This window comes from Rhinatrema bivittatum, chromosome 4 (assembly GCF_901001135.1).
Source record: "Rhinatrema bivittatum chromosome 4, aRhiBiv1.1, whole genome shotgun sequence".
Classification (NCBI taxonomy): domain Eukaryota; kingdom Metazoa; phylum Chordata; class Amphibia; order Gymnophiona; family Rhinatrematidae; genus Rhinatrema; species Rhinatrema bivittatum.
The window spans coordinates 436,207,075-436,230,055 of record NC_042618.1 but is presented as its reverse complement, the minus strand read 5'-3'; positions in this window follow the sequence as shown (position 1 = coordinate 436,230,055).

Below are 22,981 nucleotides of genomic sequence, written 5' to 3'. Positions count from 1 at the left end.
TGTCTTTCAGCAGCTGGTTACTGGGATTTCTGTAGTTATTGTTCCTCTGCTGAGTAACATTTACGCCACTGTCTATTCATTGGTTTATCAGAAATGAGCAAATCAACTGGCAGCCACTCAAAAAGAAACAACACAAGTCAACACATTCTAGGTAGTCAGAGAGGGGTTGCATACGGGCATGTACTATATAGGACAACTTCAGCTTCCAAATATAAAAAGACAATTTAATTGCATTTGCATACACAGTTGCCATTTCGTTGCTTCCTCTGCTGAGCCAATTTTGCACAAGGAATGTAATGGTATTTATACTTTTTTTTTGGAAGGTTCTCCAGTCCCTCCCTCCCTATGAGCCTTTTGTGTATTCCGTGACTGCAATCTTAAATTTTAAGCAGGACCGTCATCAAAGTAGGGAAGGAGGTATCGTAATTCCCAGGGCGCACACTGGGGCCTAGTAATAGTTGGGATAGGCGGGGAAGGGAAAGAGTATTCAGAATGAAGCAAAGGGGGCAGGAGGATTGCAAATAACATTTCCCCAAACCTTCAGCCCAAACATGCTCCAGACATCCACACACAGGAATAATTGGATTATGCTTGCAAACCTTTACGGTTTGCAGGTCAAACATTCATATTTAGGAATAGAATCTGTACAGAAAGAACTGTACAGAAAGATCCTCTCCCCCTGCTTCATTACGTTTCTGGCAGCTTACCATATTTGTTTTTCTTTTTAGCTAATACATCACGTAAAAAGAAAAACTGAGGCAGCAGTCCACGTCAGAAGAGGCATGGCCCCAATCTGTCTGGGTGCCAGAGAGAAAAGCCAGAGTCAGACGAGAGGATCAAAAGCAGAGAAAAAGAAATTCAAAATGTATTTCTCCAGTGTAAGATACACCAGCTTTTCTGCTTTAGTTATAATATTGTTTGTAATTGTTAGGTTTCAAAATGTTTTAAGTTTCTTGTGGGAGTAGAAATGCAACGAAGTTCTTGTACTAGTTGGGTTTTTTTTTTCTCCTCTAAACAAAATGTGTATGACTGGAATGTTAACGATGGTTTTGATATACAAGATCTCGAAGATCCGCAAGTGGTACATCTGATGTCTTCCCATAGATTACTGTTGTTCCAGTTTCATTAAAAATATCTGTTATTTTGGGCTAAACAAAACCGATGGAGTCTGTTGCGCAATACACAGGCAGAGAACTTTAACCAAAGGAAACCATGCTGGAAAATACTGCAAAGTCAAGAGATGAAGGAGGTGCGGAGGGGACCTCTGCTTTCACGTGAGGCGTGCACTCTGTATGTCCCTACCTGGGACATAGGGTTTGGATCCCCCTGTCCATCAGGGCCGGTTGGGTATGTGCGCCATAGAGATGATACAATCAGGTCCAGGAAAGGCTGCAGATGCTATTGTGGCAAACTCTGCCAGCCATTGAGTAGTGTTGATGGTTCACTTGAGAGAAGGGGATTGACTAGAGATAGCTGAGAAGTGAAAAATTGGGGGGGAGGGTAGCTTTCTTTTTACTCTCCCTTCTTGTTTTGAGTAGCTGTTATTTATTTATTTGTTTGTTTGTTTGATTGTTGTTACCAGACACTTGGAACACAGAGCTTTACAAAATAGGACCCAGCACCCTGTGAATTATAAAGGAGATAAGCACAGTAACAGTAATGTTTAGAACATAAGAACATAAGATATGCCATACTGGGTCAGACCATGGGTCCATCAAGTCCAGTATCTTCTTTCCACAGAGGTCAATCCAAGTCACAAGTACCTGGCAAGTACCAAACATTAAATAGATCCCATGCTACCAGTGCTGGCAATAAGCAGTGGCTGTTCCCTATTGATTAATAGCAGTTAATGGACTTCTCCTCCAGGAACTTATCCAAATCTTTTTTAAACCTAGTTACACTTGTTGCCTTAACCATATCCTCTAGCAACAAATTCCAGATTTTGATTGTGTGCTGAGTGAAAAAGAATTTTCTCCAATTTGTTTTAAATGTGCTACTTGCTAACTACATGGAGTGCCCCCTAGTCCTTGTATTATCCGAAAGACTAAATAACCGTTTCACATTTACCCGTTCAAGTACTTTCATGATTTTGTAGATCTCTATCATATCCTCCCTCAGCCATCTCTTCTCCAAGTTGAGCAGCCCTAACCTCTTTAACCTTTCCTCATAGGGGAGCCTTTCCATCCCCTTTATCATTTTGGTCACCCTTCTCTGTATTTTCTCCAGTGCAACTATATCTTTTTTGAGATGTGGTGACCAGAATTATAAACAACATTCAAGGTGTAACACTGAGTGATACAGAGGCAATATGACATAGGGATGTGAATCGTTTTCCATATCGTCTTAACGATAGAAATCGTGTGACAGGGCAAGAAAATCGTCTTAGGCACGATTTTTTAGTTAAAAAATCGTTAAAAATCGTTTTTTCCGATTAGTGCGCACTAACTCGAGTTAGTGCGCACTAACGGGAGTTAGTGCGCACTAACTGAAAATGATACAATTTGACACTTTTCAGGTCAGTTAAGGTCAGTTTAGGAATGAATATGTATTCCTATTGGCTGCCCTCTTATTTATTCATGTTACCAAGTTTCCTACTGACAGTATATGGGGGATGGGAAATGGAAACAGTTGGTAGCTTGACAAAACAAGTAATGTGATCAGTCAATGTGACTAGAACTTGTGCCCTAACCCTGATACCAGGGGTATTGTGATCTTCCTGCACACAGTGCCCTATCCCTATTAATACCAGGGGTGTTGTGATCTTCCTGCACACAGTGCCCTATTCCTGATACTGGGGGTGTTGTGATCTTCCTGCACACAGTGCCCTATTCCTGATACCGGGGGTGTTGTGATCTTCTTGCGCACATCCCGGTATCAGGGATAGGGCACTGCATGCAGGAAGATCACAACACTCCTGGTATTAATAGGGATAGGGCACTGCATGCAGGAAGATCACAACACTCCTGGTATTAATAGGGATAGGGCACTGCATGCAGGAAGATCACAACACCCCTGGTATCAGGGATAGGGCACTGTGTGCAGGAAGATCACAATACCCCGGAGGAGTGAGGGTCAGGCAGCTCCCCCCTGTCTGTGAAGCCAGCCTCTCACTAGTAATGCAGGGAGGGAGCTGTCTCAGACTTCACCATCCACCCCCCCCCCCTCACCCACACACCATTCACTAGCTGGGACATGGGGGAAGTCAGGAGTGAGGGACAGGCAGCTCCCCCCTGTCTGTGAAGCCAGCCTCTCACTAGTAATGCAGGGAGGGAGCTGTCTCAGACTTCACCATCCTCCCCCCCCCCCTCACCCACACACCATTCACTAGCTGGGACATGGGGGAAGTCAGGAGTGAGGGTCAGGCAGCTCCCCCCTGTCTGTGAAGCCAGCCTCTCACTAGTAATGCAGGGAGGGAGCTGTCTCAGACTTCACCATCCTCCCCCCCCCCCCTCACCCACACACCATTCACTAGCTGGGACATGGGGGAAGTCAGGAGTGAGGGTCAGGCAGCTCCCCCCTGTCTGTGAAGCCAGCCTCTCACTAGTAATGCAGGGAGGGAGCTGTCTCAGACTTCACCATCCTCCCCCCCCCCTCACCCACACACCATTCACTAGCTGGGACATGGGGGAAGTCAGGAGTGAGGGTCAGGCAGCTCCCCCCTGTCTGTGAAGCCAGCCTCTCACTAGTAATGCAGGGAGGGAGCTGTCTCAGACTTCACCATCCTCCCCCCCCCCCCTCACCCACACACCATTCACTAGCTGGGACATGGGGGAAGTCAGGAGTGAGGGTCAGGCAGCTCCCCCCTGTCTGTGAAGCCAGCCTCTCACTAGTAATGCAGGGAGGGAGCTGTCTCAGACTTCACCATCCTCCCCCCCCCCCTCACCCACACACCATTCACTAGCTGGGACATGGGGGAAGTCAGGAGTGAGGGTCAGGCAGCTCCCCCCTGTCTGTGAAGCCAGCCTCTCACTAGTAATGCAGGGACGGAGCTGTCTCAGACTGGTATCAGGGTTAGGGCACTGTGTGCAGGAAGATCACAACACTCCTGGTATTAATAGGGATAGGGCACTGTAAGAGATGACTGTAGTAGATTGAATAAAGATCTGATGTTTCTGCTCTCCTCACACCAAACAAAAACAACACACAAGCAGAGAAGCCCTTCTTACAAAGCTGAGCTAGTGAGTTAAGTAGGAGGAAAAGTAAACATACTGGTGCCAGTGTGGCTACTTAAAAAATACACTTACCAACAATCAATTACATATATTTGAACTGTGTACAGTTCCAGCCAGGACCACCTTTCTAAAATGCACAGTGATTGGCAAATTCAACATGCACTAGCATTTCAGGTGCTTGCTAACAAAAATAATAAACAAACAAGTTCTAGTCACGTGAGTGCTGATCATTACATTACTTTTTTTGTCAAGCTTCCAACTGTTTCCATTTCACATCCCCCCAACCATATTGGTAACATCAGTAGATAAGAGCACAGCCAGCCAATAGGAATACATACATACATATTCATTCCTAAGTGACCTTTACTGACCTGGGAAGTGTGAACACTTTGTTTCATTTTCTGTTGGTGTTCGTTAGTTTCCAGTTCCATTTCCCATCCCCCCAACCATCACCTCAGTGGTAACCTTGGTAACATCAATAGATAAGAGGGCAGCCAGCCAATAGGAACACATATTCATTCCTAACTGACCTTCAGTGACCTGGAAAGTGTTTATTTGTATCATTTTCAGTTAGTGCGCACTAAATCGAGTTAGTGCGCACTAACGGGGAGTTAGTGCGCACTAACTCGATTTAGTGCGCACTAACACGATTTAACGATTTTTAACGATAAATCGTTAGAATTTCTATTGTATCGTGTTCTATAACGATTTAAGACGATATAAACATTATCGGACGATAATTTTAATCGTTGAAAAACGATTCACATCCCTAATATGACATACTTGTTTTATTTGCCATTCTCATCCTAATAACTCCTAACAATGTTTACTTTTTTGAGCAACACAGCACGCTGAGCTGATGATTTCAATGTAACATCAACTATGATGCCCAGATCTTTTTCCTGGGTGGTAACTCCTAAAATGGAAGCTAACATCATGTAGCTACAGCATGGGTTATTTTTTCCTATATGCATTATCTTGCACATATCCAAATAAAATTTCATCTGCCAGATGGACACACAATCTTCCAGTCTCACAAGGTCCTCTTGCAATTTATCACAATTAACTTTTGATTTAACTACTTTGAATAATTTTGTGTCATCTGCAAATTTGATCACCTCACTTGTTGTACCTCTTTTCAGATCATTTATAAATATATTAAAAAGTACCAAGTACACATACCTGAGGCACTCCACTGTTTACCCTTTTCCACTGTGAAAATTGACCATTTAATCAGAATCTCTTTCCTGTCTTTTAACCAGTTTGCAATCCAAGAAAAAACATATCCTCCAACCCTGTAACTTTTTAGTTTTCTTAGAAGCCTCTCATGAGGGACTTTGTCAAATGCCTTCTTAAAATCCATCTACTGGTTCACCTTTATCCACATGCTTATTCAACCCTTCAAAAAAAATGTAGCAGATTGTGAGGCAAGACTTCCCTTGGGTAAATCCATGCTGGCTATGTCCCATTAAATCATGTCTATCTATATGTTCTGTGATTTTATTCTTTATAATAGTTGTTTCCACAATTTTTCCCGGGACTGAAGTCAGGCTCACCAGTTTAAAGTTTCCCAGATCATCTCTGCAGCCTATTATAAATATAGGGGTTACAATGGCCACCTTCCAGTCTTCAGGTAGAACAGATGATTTTAATGATAAGTTACAAATTACTTGTAATAGGTCTGAAATTTCATTTTTGAGTTCTCAGAACCTTGAGATGTATACCATCCGTTCCAGGTGATTTGCTACTCTTCAGTTTGTTAATCTAGCCTATTATATCTTCCAGGTTCACCATGATTTGGCTCAGTTCATCTAAATCATCATTCTTGAAAAGCAACTTCAGAATAGGTATCTCCCCAACATTTTCCTCAGTAAACATCGAAGCAAAGAATTTGTTTAGTCTTTCCGCGATGGCCTTATCTTCCCTAAGTGCCCCTTTAACCCCTTGATTATCTAATGGTCCAACCGACTCCCTTGTAGGCTTCCTGCTTTGGATATATTTTTTAAAGTTTTTATGAGTTTTTGCCTCTGTGGCCAACTTCTTATTCAAATTCTCTTTTAGCCTGTCTTATCAATGTTACATTTAACTTGCCAATTCTTATGCTTTTTCCTCTTCTCATCAGATGGATCCTTCTTCCAATTTTTGAAGGAAGATCTTTTGGCTAAAATAGCTTCATTCACTTCACCTTTTAACCATACCAGCAATCAATTCACCTTCCTTCCACATTTCTTAATGCTTGGAATACATCTGGACTGCACTTCTAAGATGATATTTTTTAACAATGTCCACATCTATTGCACACTTTTAACCTCTGTAGCTGCACCTTTCAGTTGTTTTCTAACTGTTTTTCATTTTTTATCAAAGTTTCCCTTTTGAAAGTTTAGTGCTAGAGCCGTGGATTTACTTATTGCCCCCCTTCTAGTCATTAATTCAAATTTTATCACGTTGTAATCACTATTGTCAAGTGGCTCCCACCACCATTACCTTTCTCACCAAATTCTGCGCTCTACTGACAATTAGATCTAATATTGCTCCCTCTCTCGTCAGTTCCTGAACCAATTGCTCCATGAAGTAGCCGTTTATTCCATCCAGGAACTTTACCTCTCTATCATGTCCCGATGATACATTTACCCAGTCAATATTGAGATAATTGAAATCTCCCATTATTATTACCAATGTGGATAGCTTCTCTAATTTCTCTTGGCATGTCATTGTCCATCTCACCACTTTGGCCAGGTAATTGGTAGATACTCCTATTGCTATATTCTTCCCCGATACACATAGGATTTCTACCCTTAAAGATTCTATTGTGCATTTAGTCTCTTGCAGGATCCTTATCCTGTTGGACTCTATGCCATCCTGGACATAAAGCACCCCCCCCCCCCCCACATACACACACACACCAAGCTGATCCTCCCTATCATTTTGATATAATTAGTACTCTAGTATAGAACTGTCCCTTTGGTTATCCTCCTTTCACCAGGTCTCTGAAATGGAACAACAGTGGACAAAATTAAAAGGAGCTACAACAAAGTGAAGTGAATACAAGTAAGTAGAAAAGGAAACTTATATGGCCCTCTAAAGAGGTGGCTGAAAAAATAAAAGCAACAAGATCATCATTCAAAAAGTACAAAGGAACGTAAAAAAAAGACTCACAGGGAAGAATATTTGGTGAAGCTGAAAGAGTCCAAAAAAAGAAATCTGGATGGCAAAAGCTCGAGTGGAAGAAAAGATTGCTAAGGTGGTAAAGATAGGTCACAAAACATTTTTTAGCTATAGCAGTGAAAGGAGGAAGGCCAGAGGTAGTGTTGTAAGACTGAAAGGAGATAAGGGTCATGGTGTGGAGAAAGATGAGGAAAAAGTGGAAATATTAAACAAACACTTCATTTTGGTGCTTTATAAAGAAGACCTTGGGGAAAGACAGATGCTGGTTGGTAAGAGCATTGATGGGAGTGGTGTAGATACCACTCCACTTATGGAAGAGAGGGCATGGGAGATACTGGTGAAACTGGAAATGGACAAGGCCATGGGCCCAGATGAAATACAGTCCAGGATACTGAAGGATCTCAGAGAGATGCTGGCAGGTCTGCTGAAAGGCCTGTTGAATAGATCCTTAGAAACGGCAGTGGTGCCATAAGAGTGGAGAAGGGTGGTGGTGGTCCTGCTTCACAACAATGGTAGCAGAGAGGAGCCTGGAAAGTACAGGCTGGTTAGCCTTACCTCAGTGATGAGAACACTAATGGAGATGCTTCTGAAGGAAAGGACAGGAACTATCTGCAATGCAGTGAGTTGCATTATCCAAGAGAACATGGTTTTACCAGAGGAAGATCTTTTCAGACAAACCTGATTTACTTTTTTGATTGGATGACTAGAGAATCAAATCAAGGAAAGGCACTAGATGTGATCTATCTAGATTTCAGCAAAGCTTTTGATTCTGTCCAGCAGAGGAGGCTCACGAATAAACTGAAAAACATTAGAATGATTTCCAAGGTGTACCTCCCTTAGACCTGTTGTAGTGTTAAGCAATTAAGAAATTTTTAATAAATGTTAATGTAAAATGTAGAATGGATCAGAAATTGACTGACGGACAACATAGAGTGATCATAAATGGACCCTATTCCGAGGAGAATAGAGTGAAGTGGAGTGCCTCAGGGACTGTTTCTGGGATCGGTTCTGTTCCATATCTTTGTGAGTAATATTATGAAAGGGTTAGAAAGAAAACTTTGTCTTTTTGTGGATGACATTAAAATCTGCAACAGAGTAGGCACACCTGAAGGAGTAGAGAGAATGAGAAGTGATCTTAGAAAACTCGAGGCATGGTTGAAAGTTTGGCAGTTGGGATTCAATGCCAAGAAATGCAGAGTCATGCATCTGGGGTGCAGAAACCCAAAGGAGCTGTATGTGCTGAGGGGCAAAGGTCTGATGTGCACAGGCTCCGAGAGAGATCTTGGAGTGACAGTGTCTGACTAACTGAAAGTGGTAAAGCAATGTGACTAGGTGGTGGCTAAGGCCAGAAAGATGCTGGACTGCATAGAGAGAGGCTTAGCCAGCAGAAAAAAGGAGGTGATAATGCCCTTGCACAGATCATTGGTGAGGCCTCACCTGGAGTTCTGTGCTCAGTTCTGGAGACCATAATTCAAAAACGATAAGAGACAGGATGGAAGTGGTCCAGCTAAAGGCAACCAAAATGGTGTTGGATCTGCAGCAATAGAGTTATGAGATAAAATTGAAGGACCTTAACATGTATACCCTGGAGGAGAAGAGGGACAAGGGTGATATGATCCAGACCTTCAAATACCTGAAAGACATTAATAATGTATGGGAATCAAACCTTTTTTGATGGAAAGAAATCTGTAGAACAAGGGATCATAATATGAAGCTCCGAGAAGGTTGAGTCAGGACCAACATCAGGAAGTATTTCTTTATAGAAAGAATGGTGGATGCATGGAATACCCTCCCAGAGAAGGTAGTGAGGATAAGGACAGTAAGGGAATTAAAAAGGGCATGGGATGTTAGGAATTATTAGGAAGGGAATGGTTAATAAAACGGAAAATGTCATAATGCCTCTATATCGCTCCATGGTGAGACCACACCTTGAATACTGTGTACAATTCTGGTCGCCGTATCTCAAAAAAGATATAGTTGCAATGGAGAAGGTACAGAGAAGGGCAACCAAAATGATAAAGGGGATGGAACAGCTCCCCTATGAGGAAAGGCTGAAGAGGTTAGGGCTGTTCAGCTTGGAGAAGAGACGGCTGAGGGGGGATATCATAGAGGTCTTTAAGATCATGAGAGGTCTTGAACGAGTAGATGTGACTCGGTTATTTACACTTTCGAATAATAGAAGGACTAGGGGGCATTCCATGAAGTTAGCAAGTAGCACATTTAAGACTAATCGGAGAAAATTCTTTTTCACTCAACGCACAATAAATCTCTGGAATTTGTTGCCAGAGGATGTGGTTAGTGCAGTTAGTGTAGCTGGGTTCAAAAAAGGTTTGGATAAGTTCTTGGAAGAGAAGTCCATTAACTGCTATTAATCAAGTTTACTTAGGGAATAGTCACTGCTATTAATTGCATCAGTAGCATGGGATCTTCTAGGTGTTTGGGTAATTGCCAGGTTCTTGTGGCCTGGTTTGGCCTCTGTTGGAAACAGGATGCTGGGCTTGATGGACCCTTGGTCTGACCCAGCATGGCAATTTCTTATGTTCTTATGTTCTTATAAACACAGAGGATTCCTAGTGGCCTAGAGCAGTGCACAGCTTGGAGGCTGACTATTCCCTGGGCAGCTAAGTCATTCCTGCTTAATACTTAAATTATTGTAGAAGGCTTCTGTGTATAATATATTGCTGTCTGTGATTTCATTTCATTATAGTCAGATATAAACAGTGTATATTAAGTTGCTATTTGGGTTTCTCTGCTATTGAGTTCAAGATTTAAAAAAACCCAAAAAAACATTACAGCTTTTTTTATCTGATAGATTCTATCTCTTATTTAGTTTTAGCTGTCACTAATAATCTCTGTTTAGATATGAATATTGGGGCATAAAGAGCTGGGTAAACAATTTAAAACAAAAGACAAACTAAACTTCCAGAAGTGTCCGGTTGTACTTAGCTTGACCAAGGGTTAACTGTTTAACTCCCTCCCACCCTACCTCTCTACCCATCCACCCCTAGGTTTGTTTTTCTAATATAGTCTGCCTAAATTCATAATTGGCAACAAGATTAATTAGTAAATTGGTATTTCCTTAGGTGTTAACCATCAAATAAATTACCACAATGAGGACAATCCAATGTAACTATTATGGAGCCTTCATTCTGAGGGAAATCATCTGGAAACTTAGGGCTTGCCCCATTTGTTCAGAACTCTCTTCCTTGGAAAAGGAGCTGGCTGAAGTTGAAGCTGAATTAGCTTCAATGAAGAAAGTTTCACCCACTTTACAATATTCAGGAATTAATTCCCCATTACCACAAGAAAAACAAAAGTCAAAGAAAAAGAGATTTACAGTGGGCTCTGGTAGGATAAGACCTGTGACCCACAGGCACCCATTCTTGACAGCTGTACAGCCCACACGTCTACCCCCCCTCCCACTCAAACAGGGCACGAAGGAACTCAATAAGCAACAGATTACAGTGGGCTCTGGTAGAATTAGACCTGTGATACAGAGACATACACTGCATCAAGTGCAACAAGTACAAAAAGCCTTCTCTGTAATAAATACTGAAGAAGTTCTTGAGAAAAAGATTGAAGTGTTAACTGAAAAGAAAGAAGAAACCCAATGCATACAGAAATTCCAGATCAATAACCAAAGGAAAAAGCTTATTGTGCTGGATGAATCTGTCATCAGAGGCACTAATCCTTTCCTTTGCACAAATGCAAAGGGAAATGGAGAAGTGATAACAAAACTCAACTAAAGAGGTCACAAAAGGAGTCAAGGAACAGCAGTAATCTGAACAAGGAAAGCTGGAAAGCTATGAGCACAAATGATCATAGTTTGGGCAATAAAATCCCAGATCTGCAAGCCCTAATGGTAGAGGCGGACTTGGATGTTGTTGCTGTCACGGAGACATGGTTCACGCAATCTCATGATAGGGATACGGCAATACCGGGATATAACTTGTTAAGAAAGGACAGAGAGGACAGGAAAAGGGGAGGAGTAGCTCTTTATATCAGAAACAATATCCAAGCATCTGAGCTGTAAGGAAGATGGGGCAATGAAGAAGCACTATGGGCCAACCTAAAAAAAGATGGGGCATCCATTTTTATTGGTTTACAGGCCTCCAAACCAAAAGGAAGAGCTTGACAGAGATCTGGTTGAAGACATCCAAAAGATGGGAAAGAAGAGAGAAGTGGTGATCATTGGAGACTTTAATTTGCCAGATGTAGATTGGAGAATCCCATCTGCAGAATCTAACAATAGTAGAGAAATAGTGGGTGCCCTGCAAGGAGTTTTGTTCAAACAAATGGTAATGGAACCCACGAGAGAGGGAGCTATACTAGATTTAGTGCTCACAAATGGAGATAATGTTTCTGATGTCCAGGTGGGTGGCCACCTCAGCACCAGTGATCATCAAACGATATGGTTTCATATCACAAAAAGGATATGGAAAAGAAGCACACGGACCCAAGTTCTGACGTTCAAAAACACAGACTTTGATGAAATGGGGAAATACCTGGAGGAAGAACTAGTAGGCTGGGAGAACAAGAGAGATGTGGAGCAACAGTGGACCAAACTAAAAGGAACAATTGCCATGGCAACTAATCTATATGTTAGAAAAGTAAAGAAAAGCAAAAGAAGAATGAAACCTATCTGGTTCTCAAAGGAGGTGGCTGACAAAATAAAGGCTAAAAGAACAGCGTTCAAAAAATATAAAGGATCCCAAAGGGAGAAACATAAAGAAGAATATCTGATAGAACTGAGGGAGACAATGAAAGTAATCAAGACAGCAAAAAGTCAAGCAGAAGAAAGGATAGCCAAAGAGGTAAAGAGTGGTGACAAAACATTTTTCAGATACATCAGTGAATGGAGAAAAGTTCAAAGTGGTATAGTGAAATTGAAAGGTGAAAAGGATCAATGTGTGGAAAGAGACGAAGAAATGACAGAAATATTTAACAAATACTTCAGTTCTGGGTTCACTAAAGAGGACCCTGAAGAAGGACTGTCGCTAGTTAACAAGAAATTGGAGGGGAATGGAGTAGATGAAACTCCATTTACAATAGAGAATGTATGGGATAAACACTGCGGATCCATAAAGTCAAGAGGCCGCCAATGAAGAGTGGGTGACTCGCCAGAATGATGGCTATTGACACAATACCCTTATTAAATAAACATACACATGCTTACTGTGACTCCTACATCGCTCTAAGCTTCAACAGCAAGAGGAAATGGAAAAAAGGATTTGCACTCACAAAGAGGGGAGTAGCTGGCTTGTTACGGCGGTTACTACCCCAAACCAAATATGCCTGATACTTCACTTTCAATGCATATACAGCATAGCTCTCTGCTTCAATGACAGGGGAGAAGAATAACTGATACTTCACACATCCAGCAGAGCTCTCTGCTACAAAGGCAAGGGAGAAGAAAAAGGGTTCGCACTCAAAAAGCGGGGAGTAGCTGGCTTGTTACGGCGGTTACTACCCCAAACCAAATGTGCCTGATACTTCACTTTCCATGCATATCCAGCATGGCTCTCTGCTTCAACGGCAGGGGAGAAGAAAAAAAAACCAACAAGGGCTGTACAACATAGTCTAGGTAAAACAAATAAGCCTGGGTGTCGCTTGCTTATCGTGGCGGTTACTGCCCCCACTTCCCCTAACTAATCAAGCTAGATATTTCACTTGGATGCAGCTCCATCACTGCTCTCTACATTAATGGTGGGGGTGGAAGGGGAATAGAACCAAGAGCTAAGAGAAACAGATAAGAATGAGAGAAAAAATGTGTGAGGCTTGCTGGGCAGACTGGATGGGCCATTCGGTCTTCTTCTGCCGTCATTTCTATGTTTCTATGTTTCTATGTTTCTATGGGAAGAGCTAGGGACACTGAAAATGGAGAAAGCCATGGGGGCCTGATGAGGTTCATCCCAGGATACTGAGGGAGCTCAGAGATGTGCTGGCGGGTCCGCTGTGTGACATGTTCAATAGATCCCTAGAAACGGGAGTGGTGCTGAATGATTGGAGAAGAGCGGTGGTGGTCCCGCTTCACAAGAGTGGGAACAGAGAAGAGGCTGGTAACTACAGACCGGTTAGCCTCATCTCGGTGGTGGGAAAAGTAATGTAGTCGCTGTTGAAAGAAAGAATAGTGAACTATCTACAGTCGGGATAATAGCTGGACCAGAAGCAGCATGGATTCACCAGGGGAATATCCTGTCAGACAAATCTGATTGACTTTTTTGACTGGGTAACCAAGGAATTGGATCGAGGAAGTGCACTCGATGTCATCTACTTGGACTTCAGCAAAGCTTTTGATACGGTCCCGCACAGGAGACTGGTGAATAAAATGAGAAGCTTAGGAGTGAGTGCCAAGGTGCTGGCCTGGATTTCAAACTGGTTGATGGACAGAAGACAATGTGTGATGGTGAATGGAACTTACTCTGAAGAGAGAGCGGTGTTGAGCGAAATGCCACAAGGATCGGTGTTGGGACTGGTCCTGTTCAATATCCTTGTGAGCGACATTGCGGACGGGATAGAAGGTAAGGCTTGTCTTTTTGCGGATGACACTAAGATCTGCAACAGAGTGGACACGCCGGAAGGAGTGGAGAGAATGAGATGGGATTTAAGGAAACTGGAAGAGTGGTCAAAGATATGGCAGCTGAGATTCAATGCCAAGAAGTGCAGAGTCATGCATATGGGGTGTGGAAATCTGAAAGAACTGTATTTGATGGGGGGAAGAAGGGCTGATGTGCATGGAGCAGGAAAGAGACCTTGGGGTGATAGTGTCTAATGACCTGAAGTCGGAGAAACAATGTGACAAGGCAATAGCTAAAGCCAGAAGAATGCTGGGCTGCATAGAGAGAGGAATATCAAGTAAGAAAAGGCATGTGATTATCCCCTTGTACAGGTCCTTGGTGAGGCCTCACCTGGAGTACTGTGTTCAGTTCTGGAGTCCATATCTCCGAAGGGACAGAGACAGGATGGAGGCGGTCCAGAGAAGGGTGACCAAAAAGGTGGAGGGTCTTCATCGAATGACTTATGAGGAGAGATTGAAGAATCTAAATATGTACACCCTGGAGGAAAGGAGGAGCAGAGGGGATATGATACAGACTTTCAGATTCTTGAAAGGTTTTAATGATCCAAAGACAACAACAAACCTTTTCCGTTGCAAAAAAATCAGCAGAACAAGGGGGTCACAATTTAAAACTCCAGGGAGGAAGACTCAGAACCAATGTCAGGAAGTATTTCTTCACAGAGAGGATGGTGGATGCCTAGAATGCCCTTCCGGAGGAAGTGGTGAAGACAAAAACTGTGAAGGATTTCAAAGAGTTGTGGGCTAAGCACTGTGGATCCATAAAGTCTAGAGGATATGAATGAAGTGAAGAGGCATGGGGGAGGCTTGCAGGAATAATGGCTACTACCTGGAGAATAATATCCTTATTCAATAAACATACACATGGTTAATGTGACTCCAACATTACTCTATGCTTCAACAGCAAGAGGAAATGTGAAAAAAAAAGGATTTGCATCCACAAAAAAGCAGGGAGTAGCTTGCTTGTTACAGCGATTACTACCCCAAACCAAATAAGCCTGATACTTCACTTTCAATGCACATCCAACATAGTTCTCTTTTTCAACAGCAGGGGGAATGATGAAAAGATAATTTATATTCGGACAACAACCAGCAAGGACTGAATTGCACAGGCTGGATAAAACATGCGTGGGAGTAGCTTGCTTTGAAGGCGGTTACTACCCCTAACCAGTTAGCTAGATACTTCACTTAGATGCAGCTCCAGCACTGCTCCCCTTAACCAATTAGCTAGATACTTCACTTAGATGCAGCTCCAGCACTGCTAACTACATCTATGACGGGGGTGGAAGGGAAATAGATCGATGGCGGGGGTAGAAGGGAAATAGAACCAAAAAGTTACTTACAAGAGACAAGAGTAACAGATAAGTATAAAGAAAATAATTGTGAAAGCTTGCTGGGTAGACTGGATGTCCGTCTGGTCTTCTTATATAGAAACATAGAAATGACGGCAGAAGAAGACCAAACAGCCCATCCAGTCTGCCCAGCAAGTTTTGCACTTTTTTTCTCCTCATACTTATCTGTTACTCTTGGCTCTTAGTAACCTTTTGGTCCTATCTTCCTTCCACCCCCACCATTAATGTAGAGAGCAGTGTTGGAACTGCATCTAAGTGAAATATCTAGCTTAATTAGTTAGGGGTAGTAACTGCCTCAATAAGCAAGCTACACCCATGCTTATTTGTTTATCCAAACTATGTAATTCAGTCCTCGTTGGTTGTTGTCTGTATATAGATCCACTTTTCTTCATTCCCCCCTGCCATTGAAGCAGAGAACTATGCTGGATATGCATTGAAAGTGAAGTATCAGTCCTTCTCCCCTGCCATTGAAGCAGAGAGTTATGCTGGATATGCATTGAAAGTGAAGTATAAGTCTTTCTCCCCTGCAGTCATTTCTATGTTTCTATGAAGAAAAGGATAACCTGTGTTTACTGGGATAACCTGCACGGAGCAACAATTACCCAAAGAATAAAAAAAAAAAAAGTTTGTTGAGCAGACTGGATGGACCGCTTGAGTCTTATTCTGCCAACATGTACTATGTTACTTATGTTACTATGTGAAAAGCAAAGTGTGGCACTTGTGTTTCAGATATAAACAGCGATATATGCCTCCACTGATACATTTGTATCACAAGACACATTCTGCTTACAGTTTGTTACCATTGATGACAATTGAATGGGGATAAATGGCTTCATTAGCCACAAAGACTTACCCCCTCATCAACTATACTAGAAAACAAAATACTGTATGAAAAATTAAAAATATAATATATAATAAAAATGCTATTTCAGATATCTGAATACCGACGTGATTAGAATAGATCTCACTGTACGATTAACCCTTTCCCTGCTCTTAGGATCTCTTGGTATGTCCTAGCGGCCAGATGGCAAAAGGCCCTCAAAGTCTACAAGCCCTTTGGTTGGGTTGCCTTTCCCATTACCATCATGATCAACACAGCAGTGGTTCTGTCTACAATGCCAGCCTCCTGCTGGAAGGTAGGGAGCATTGCGCCCTCAGGATGGAGGCAAAATGTCATTGCTCTGCCCCAGTAATGCATTACAGATTAAAAAAACAAACAAACCAGGAGGGAAGGAAGAGAGGGCGTCCGAGTTTGTCCAGTTGGCAGAAGGGCTCCAAAGATCCGCGGGGGTTTGATGGGAGAGTGAGGGCCCTGCGAGGTGGGAGGCAAGAGGCTAGGAAGGAAAAAAGGAGTGATAGAAGTAGAAAGCTCATTTTTATAGCACTATGCATATTCTAACGTTATTTGAAAGACTTTTTTCACAGCTAAGCCCTTTTATGTTCTGCTCATCTTTTTTTTTTTGCTGAATTCCACAGTTGTCCAATGTATTCCCATCTCAACTACATTCTCTGTTTCATGTTTCAGGATTATGATATATTTTTGCATCGCACGTTCTTCCTCTAAGACCATTTGCTGGCCCGTACCTTCAGCAACGGGAAAAAAAAAATCCCAAACCTCAAAGCAAACTTAGGCCAGACTTTGAAATCCACCTAATGATTTATTAAACAGTTACTTTGTTCCTGCTCCCTGATTATATGCTTGCTCTTCGCCTCCCCCATGTCTCCTCCTCTCGCCTGCTTCTTCGCGTTCCTCCTTTTCGCTTCTCTTTCCTCCCTCCTCCTGACACGGGCACCCACTGCCTTGAAACAGTTCGGTGTCCATTTCATTTCTTTCCCCCTCCCCCTGCAAAGGGTTTTTTTTTCCCCTCCCGACGGCTCTGCACGGAATTGTTTCTGCGGTTTTACTGCATTCCATGCTAATACTCCAGCTCGTGGGAAATTAGGGGTAATATCAATTTGCACAAGACAGCCAGATCGTACCCAGCTCTGTTTGGATCCCCTTGTAGTGGTTTCAGAAACTGCGGCCTGTGCAAAGGATTTCTTTTTTTTTGGTCTCCCTAGTGTTGAATTGAGAACACGTCAGGGGAGGTGGGGATGGTCTGCAGGGTTAGAAGGGGAGTCAGAATTAGGTGGGGGGAAGCACCGATGTGGCAGCCTTTTTTTTTTTTTTTGTAATTATAATATTTCACTTCCTGCAAATTAAAATATTTTCTTAATGAAACTGTTCTTTGTAGTTCGAGGGAGGGGTGAACTAACCCCTTGGGAATGGGCCTGAATTTGAACATTGCCTTGGCCTTTACATTTTGTTCAGTTTAGCAACTTTTTCCTTTCTCTCTATACTTAATGCTTTCCAGCTCTATTCCTCCCTCATCCTCATAACTCCCTTTTTAATCCCTCCCCCCAGATCCCTATCTGTACCTTTATTTATTTATAGACATTTGATTTTCCACTTTTTACCAAATAATGATCACAAGGCAGATTACAAGCAAAATTAATCCCAATTGCAGCATAATGACAAAAGCTATATTATTATCTTTAATAGTTAATATCATAGAGGCCAAGATTAAAAAAAAAAAAAAAAAAAAAAGCTAAGCCCTAAGTTTAGGCACCTAAGGCTATTTTCAGCTGATGGTAGGCTTCTGTTTTCAGATGGAAATTCACCAACATTTAGAAACCTAAAACTTAAGGGGTCAATTTTCAAAGAGTTTTGGCTCCTAACTTTTGGAGTAAGGCTCCTAAATTAGCTATTTTGAAAATGTACTAAGGCTGCAAGCATAAATTTAAGTTTCTAGTTTCACCCCTAAAAAGTGGGTGAATACAGAGACAGGGTTAGGATGGGGAGACAAAGTTAGGAGCTTATCACTGCTTTTCAGCACCTGGCACCTAATTTTGGAGCCGAAATCTAGGCAAATGAATAGCAGACCTACATTTAGGATCCTAACTTTTAGGAATCCTAAATTGGGGCACTGAGGTCCTTTTTTGTGTGTGTGTGTGCTGGGATAGACATTGGGGCACTAAAGCCCTTTTGGCTATTTGTCAGGGGGCATGGGAAGACATCGAAGCGTCGTTTGGTTATGGTGATGTTTGGGCCATTGAGGCTCTTTTTCTCTTTATGGCAAGGGTTAGAGAGAGTGAAATCACCCTGTTAATTTGTTCTTTTACTTTGGGAGGGTTAGCACATGTCATGCACATTAAGCTTTTGGGGGTACCATGCATACTGTTTTTGCATGCTTTTGCTACAGATGAGGCATTTAACGGGTATGAAAAAATATTTAGTGCTTTTTCCATTAAGAGCCATTTTAAAGTGCATGGTAAAAGAGTATTAGTATGTGTTTTAGGCCCTAATATATGTCAAAATGTATTTACAATGACCTGCCCATAAAGACCAAGCCCTCCTGTATGGTCTAGTAGTGACTTTAATTGACAGGTTTCTCTGACTTTGAATCATATTGTTGACTAACTCAATGACATTAAAACATAGTTATACTATTCATTTCTCAACAGACAATTTTCATCAGCCCAATTACAAATGTGTGCTAAACTGCATCATCACTCAACATTCTCCTATTTCTAACAAGAGTTTCTATTGTTTTTTTTTTTTTACTTTTAGAATTTTGATTTGAAATAAAAGCACTGTGAGACCAAGAGTTTCCATACATGTCTGGGCACAGAGTCTTCAAAAACATGGCAATATTGTTCTTCAGAGCATGGGCTATTCATCTGTTTTGTCAGAAAACAAAACACTGTAAAAGATTGCTAATCCTGGCCAATAGCACCATTTATAACCACAGCATAATATTGTTTCATTTTCCTGCCAGACACATTTTTCACAAGTTTTTGTTGGATAAATCAAATTGCATTTTTGGAGGTGATGATTTTAGCCCACAAACATATTATTCACCTATGTCTCCAGCAGTGATTAGGAACACAATAGACTGAATTCTATAATTTGTAGCCTGGTTTGGCATATCACAATATCAAGACTGCAGTTTTGAGTTAATTCTAGAAATGCATATTACAGAAGAATCCTAAATGGCAGATATGTCAGGCAGAGACTGCTAAGAAATCTGTTTCCCAGAAACAAGGGCTAATTAAAAGAAAACAAGACAATCTTCCAGAAAGCAAATCAAGTTAAATGGCTTGCACTGAGACAAGAGAGAGAGCGAGCAATAAAGGGTTCCCTGGGGGGAGAGTCCAGATCACCAGATCCAGGCGGACGTAATTATTGGCATTGCTGCAAAAGGGGAGGGCTGAGGACAAGTCTGGGCCAGCAGCTGACACACTGGAAGGAGACATCTGTAACCAAAAGCTGCAAGTGTCCCAACTGGAAAGCTACAAAGAAGGGGTTTTGTCTTAGGAAATGTATTAGCCATCCACATCTTTGGACCCGTAAAAGCAAGGAGATTAAGAATTCCTGGTGATCACAGCTGTTGCTGTTTGCTTTGTAAACCATGTTTTGCTGTGCTCCCTGAAATCCTGATCTTCTGAGTGCTTCCTGAATGTTCAGAGATCAAGAGGGAAGGCATTTTGGGATGAGAAGGCAGTGGTTATTTTCTGCCCGGAACCTTTTTGGACTGTTGAAAATTTAGGTTTTCCTGAAGTAGCCACGGTTCTAGGTTCCAGAGCCTTGGGAAACGTGCCATGCAGTTAGGGTACCACAAACATTTCCAAATCTTGCCGGCTGGATGCCAGCAGTTCCTCATGAGATTAGCAGCCAGGAAGTGCCGGCACCCGGCCTGTGAGTTTCAAAAATGGAGAGGTGGGTGGAGCAGCTCATCCCGCCAACCAACAAAGACATCAGACTGCCACCCGCTTGACCTCCTGCTAAAGCGGCTGGTGGAGCTCCTCCTGCCTGCTGCCAAAGAAAGAGGGTGACTGCCCGCATTGCTCACCTGACTGGAAATATAGCGCCTGGCAAGAGCTCATCCTGCCAGATAACCAAGACATCAGGCTAACCACCCACCCTCTCCCTGCTTAGCAGCTGGAATGGTAGGAAGATAGGGAGGAGGACAATAAAGGTTTTAGCCAGAGGTGGCACCCATTTCCCCCATCTTGGTATCTTTTTTTTTTTTTTTTTTATACACAATAATCCCCAAGAGAGGACATAAATTAAAGTTGTTTTCAGGGAATTGTCCATAATGATGTTACCTTCCATGAGGACTGCTCACCCAGGATAGGAGGGAAAAAAACCTCAGGTTCTGTGGAATAGGGGCAGGAACGCTCCTGCAGGGCCACAAAGTCCAGAAAAAGAATATATGGAGGACATTGAAAGTTGTGTTCCAACAGAATGGAATTTGCTAGAAGCGAAAAGTAAGTTCAGGAAACAGAAAATGTAGAAAAAATACAAGAATCAGATTTTCTTTAAGTCAGTAGGTAGCAAGGCAAATCAGACACAGTTTTGGCACTTCCACAGTTTCAAAGTTAAATCCTTGAAGAAATCAAACTTGGAATTCCCTAGGTTCCTGAAAAATTATTCTTCCCGAGATAGCCCTCAGAGCTAAGGGATCCTCTTCTCCCAGTTCGGAAAATACTTCTCAAATACCTTAATGGTGAGGATTGCCTCCTGGACAAGCTCCCAACCCCAATGACCTTCTGGATCAGCTCCAAACAATCCAACAACCGGGAGACAGACACTCTCCCAAAGGAAAAGGTCCTTTCCCTCACCGGAGCTCTGGCAGAGCATGGCCTCTTGCTGCCTCTCTTCAACTCCCTTACTGAAGACTCCTCCCAGTGACTCCTTGAGCCACCTTTTTAACCTCTGACTGCTGAGCCACCCTTTAAGGGATGGACCCTTCTATCAACCACATAGACCACTCACACTTCTTGAAACTCTCATTGCTAGAAGATTCCCTTTGCTACCAGAATATAAGGCCTAAACTTAGTTAGGCCTTATATTCTTATAAACTGTTAGTAAGGGTGTAGGCACCCTTACATTGACATCAACTCTATTACACTGGGCAACAAATTTTCACAAATGTCATGTTACGGAAATTAAATTAGTCAATTCTTATACACTTCCATGTGCTAAACACAAATGTGACTGTGAAAATGCAAAATTGGTTCTAGTTTTTTTGTAATATGCAATAATATAATTACATATGCCAATAGTTCACTGGGCAACAAATTTTCACAAAAGTCATGTTACTGAAATGAAATTAGTCAATTCTTATAAATTTCCATGTGCTAAACATGAATGTGACTGTGAAAATGCAAAATTGGCTCTAGTTTTTTTGTAATATGCAATAATATAATTACATCTTGAATTGTATGCCAATAGTAGGAGACCTACGGTTAATACCGTTTGAAAAATGAAGTCATAGACTACGTCTTAGATTTCTTTGCTTGTCTCTTGTACACCTGTTCGGGAGCATCTCTGCGGAGTGTCCAGCAGTAGTCAGCCAGCATGAATATTTCAAATGCTCACCCTTTCTGACTGGGCTCATATAGTACACTGCTGACGTCAGCTTACTCAGCAGCAGCATGGCAGTAGAACTGCATTGCATCAGAAAATGATGTAATAAACTCCGGATGATGTGTGCATGATGGTATTATGTAATATTACATCATTCTAGGCTTATTTACAGTCCTACTGGATAAATTTACATGACTAAACATAGAAAGTGAACTATATTAAATATCTTCAAAACGAGAGCCAATAAAAACTTTTCATGGTCATATTCGTGTTCAGCACATCAAGATACTACAGTGTAGGACCTTTTTAGGTCAGTAACACTTTCATTGTTGCCCAGTGTTACCTGAGATATCGTATGGGGGACTAACAGACCATCATAAGTAGCAGCAGTGGGATTATTCTACACCAGGCTTGACAGAGCTATAGCCCACAGAGGCAACAAGCAATATATTAACTCTCAATTGTTAATGGACTGTATCATGGGAAAATATTCAGGGAAGTATGAGGGATTTATCAGGGTTCCTTGCACAAGATGGCTAGTAGAATGGATCTCCTGCATCAAATTTTGAAGGTACCATCTGATCCCCATTTCCCCTTATCTGGAACTCACTGTTTAATGTTCCAGTGCCTCCTCTTTAGGCAGTTTGCATGGAACAGGAGGGAAAAGGATGGAGAAGGAAGCAGACTAATTGTTTTCTCCTCCGCTGTATCTGCTGAAGCAGACACTGCAGGTAGCATGAGAGGATAAACAGGAGGGGAGGGGCCTGGAAACGTAGACTAATTGTTTTCTGCTCAGCTTCACAGGAAGCAGACATGAAGACTTGGGGATACCTCTGCTTATCCTTGGTTGTGAGCAAGTAGGCGTGGACCTTTTCTTTGGAATTCTACCAGGTACCTGTGACTTGCATTGGTCTCTGCCAAACAGGATGCTAGGATTGATGGACTTATGGTCTGACCCAGTATTGCATATCTTACTGTAACCCCTGCTTGTGGTGCATAAAATGATGGAAAGGATTTCGCTATTGGATAAGGGTCCTCCTTTCCAAATTTGTTTAGTGGGCTCTTGAAAGAGTCATGCAGATAATGAAGTAGACCTGTACAGAAACACTTAAGCACCTTTTCCTCGGGCTGGACAGGGAGGATTCACAGCCCCCCCCCCCGTCCATGAACTTTGGTTCCTGCCTTCTCCTACTGCTGGCTACATTTAGTGTAGCAGACCCAAGGTTTCAAATTCAAACCATTAACTTTATTTCTGGATGAACCATGGATGTGAGTTAGGAAAAATTTTGGATACTAAATGCATCTG